Source organism: Mytilus californianus, unplaced genomic scaffold (assembly GCF_021869535.1).
Source record: "Mytilus californianus isolate M0D057914Y unplaced genomic scaffold, xbMytCali1.0.p SCAF_5, whole genome shotgun sequence".
In the NCBI taxonomy this organism is placed as follows: Eukaryota; Metazoa; Mollusca; class Bivalvia; order Mytilida; family Mytilidae; genus Mytilus; species Mytilus californianus.
The window spans coordinates 83,677,188-83,680,724 of record NW_026262701.1 but is presented as its reverse complement, the minus strand read 5'-3'; the positions used below and the strand labels follow the sequence as shown (position 1 = coordinate 83,680,724).

Below are 3,537 nucleotides of genomic sequence, written 5' to 3'. Positions count from 1 at the left end.
TTTTTTAATAATGTTTCAAAAATGTTTTTTAATAAGTATAGAAAAACTTTATAAATCATGTTTCCCATATCACCGCAATATTTTAGTTTTTAATAATTACTTTTAATTTTTAATTTACAAAAAGTCATCTGCGATCTGTCGATATGATGATATGTTATGTCAAAAAAATTATTCTTGAATTCTAATAACTGGTTTCTTTTCTGTAGAACCGGGAACCAGTTGTAACTTATTAGTTAGTTTCGTATTTTATTTCTATATTTCCATTTATCGCATCTCTAAAGTATTATCATATTCGTAGATAGACATTTTAATTGAGAACATGTATTATTTACGACAATAATTTGTATTAAAGCAGAATTCTTCATTAGATAAAATTTGTTCGAAACTTCCGGATACTCTCGCCGCCTTTTTTAAATTGGGAAAACAACGACACTAGACATGCTAGAAGAGCAGTTCTACAGAATAGCGTTCAGTCTATGAACAATAAACATTCGATGTATTTTGAAGAAATTGAGACAAATTACTGCATTATTTTCTCCATGACATTCGTATGATTTGCATGGTCTATTTACATGATTAACAGATTTAACTACTACAGTACAGGCATAAATTCACATTTACCACTGCATGATGCCATCACGTGTCAATTTGTCATGCCTCGTGGGCTACTGGTCTGACTTTTACACGAGTTAAATAAAAACAAGCCTCCGAAGACAGCATAATTAATCATTTAAACTACCCAGAGCGTAGTCAAATAATAATGACGTTTTGTAAGGCTTTCTTATTTGACAAAAAAAATGTGGACGCCCTCCTCCAACTTCGTAGCAACAGCAAAAATCAAAAATATCCTTTCAAGACGTCATATTTGTTTTTGGACTACCCATAGCCGTGCTGCCAGTGCTGGGCCTCATTTTACAAAATATCTTGTGATTATGTCTGACTAAAATTAATTGTAACTTGCCAGTCATGAACAATTCAGTATTACCACAAAATGTAACTGCATTTGATATGTTACACGATAGAAACATATTGATTATAGTTAAAAAGTAATCATAATCAAATTTTATAGTAAATAAAAATATTACGCAAGGGCACCTGACGAGGATGAACGACCTTGGTCGAACTTGAACTGAATGATATCCGAAACACCAGGTGTAATATCATCAATTAAAGAAATTCATATACGACCAGTGTTGATTACCACAGATCATTTACGTTGGGAAAATCCTTTCAAATAAATAGATGTGTAAAAGTTTATAATGTAACACCAGAACAATCTACCGAGAAAAGGTCAAATCAGATTTTAACAGTTAAAGATAATATATATTAATTTAAAGTAAATATATATAAGCGAAACATGCTATATATATGAATAAAAAAATCATGCATTAATAGAATAAACCTGTAATTGAAGACAAACATTCAAATGCATATAAAATTGCATATAACGTATACACAGCGATACATGGAAAATCATTATAGAAACTCGATACGGACAAGAAATAAAATAATAATATTAGTAGGTTTTGCTAAGATTGGTTCATGGACACGATTATTTATAAAACAAATATTTGATTTCACGAAAAATAAATAACAACGGGACTAAATTGTAATTTTGTAGGTCCAGTATTTGGTGTCACAGGGTGGTCACAGCCCTTCAAACTGTATAGGAAGGATGATGAAGAAGTGTGGCACTAATCAGTTATGGACCAAATACAGTCTGAAGGGGCAAAAGGGAAAAGAGGCATTCACAGGTCACCCTTTGTGCAGGATAATCATGAGTAAGTTGATTAAGAAAATATGTCGGAACATTTAAAAGCAAGTGCCATTAATATAGATTGGATTTTTTATCTGACTTTAATCTCAAAAAGAATTCATATGATGAATATGAATATAATGTTTCTCACTTATTATTTTAGGTAGAAACAGAGTGTAAAGTTACATAAAGTTTTTATATATATATATATATATATATAAAAGTTTAAAGAAGTTAAAAATAATAATGAAATATATCTTTTTAATTCTGTAATACTTTTTCAGAAAGTTGTACAAGAGTGTTCCCAAAATCCAAGGTTTCCGATATGGAGGGAGTCTTAATTGAAATCCTAAAATAGGCCCCACACAAACCAGGAGGACCAAAATATAAGGTATTTTTCAATTGAATAAAATATCTTAATATACGTTTAAGTGGAAGGTTTTATTTATTTAAAAGTTTACTTTTGCAATTTGAATATCTATACACAAATTTATGAGCCACTTATAGCAATATAACATTTGCCAACCATGCAGAACTTCTGTTTATTTAGAGACATTAGAATAATACATTGTTATGTTCTTGACGATGGAATTATTGTCTTTATCCTGCAAGTAAAACATTGAGATTTACATTTGTAGCAATTGCTTTTGACATGTTAAATATTATTTATGTTTTTTGCCTATCTTAATAATTACTTGGATTGCAAAAAATAGCATAATTTCCTCTTTATAGATTTAATGAAATAGCTTGATTAAAAGGGAGTACAACAACTAACTGGGGTTAAGAGTTATATGCTAAACAGTGTACTTGGGCGTACTGATATCGTTAACAAATTGCTTTTGATCATTTCAGAAACCTGTAAGAAAAGGACAGACGATTGCGCAAGAAGAATTGGAGTCTGAACAAATAAATCTGTTTAAAAGTACATTGATTCTACTGATTTTAGTCCTGTCAATACTGTTTTTTTTTTGTTGCAAAGTGATTAAAGATGTTTATAAAACTATATACCCTCAGCCCAACTTTATTTAATGTCTTCATAAATGATATTGTAAAAAATTTTGAGGGAAATGATTCAAGTCCCCTTAAGCTTATAAATAGTAAGGTGGGATGCCTCCTTTTTGCAGATGATCTTTTGATCCTGTCAGAATCGAAAGAGGGTCTTCAAAACAGTTTAAATAATGTTAAATTATATTGCAACAAATGGCAACTCTCTTTAAATACAAACAAAACAAAATCCATGATTTTCAGTCAGTCCAAACAAAATGGTGAAACATCACATATTTACTATGAGAATGAAGCCATAGAGAGCGTATCAGAATATTCATTTTTGGGAATGTTGATAAAATGTAATGGAAATTTATCACAAAGTACCTTAGGGCTGACAAAAAAGGCAAAAAAAGTATTTTTTGCAATAAAATCCTATACTAAATCATTGAATAATCTACCTATAAAAGTAGCAAATAACCTTTTTGATTCTTTAGTAAAACCAATTATGACCTATAATTCAGAAGTAACATATTTAGATACATATATTTCTTTTCATAGAGCCAAAAACAGAGCCTTATCTTCAGGAAAACAAATTAATCAACTTGATTTTACAGACAAAACCCCTATTGAAAATATGCATCTTAAATTTTGTAAATCTACTCTAGGAATAAGAAAAAATGCATCCAATTTAGGGGCAAGAGTTGAATTAGGAAGATTGCCTATAGAATGTTTTATTAAAACACAAACCCTTTTATATTTAGCTAGACTATATAATAATAATATTAATCCATTGA

The 3,537-nt window shown here is 29.7% G+C and overlaps 1 long non-coding RNA gene across 1 annotated transcript; it reads left to right on the top strand.

Moving 5' to 3' along the window:
* The first annotated feature begins 1,142 nt into the window (after positions 1-1,142).
* On the top strand, positions 1,143-2,761 carry LOC127703227 (uncharacterized). Its single transcript, XR_007982827.1, has 3 exons — positions 1,143-1,781; positions 2,041-2,147; positions 2,609-2,761. It is a non-coding gene; the product is annotated as an uncharacterized LOC127703227 (long non-coding RNA).
* Positions 2,762-3,537: the final 776 nt, after the last annotated feature.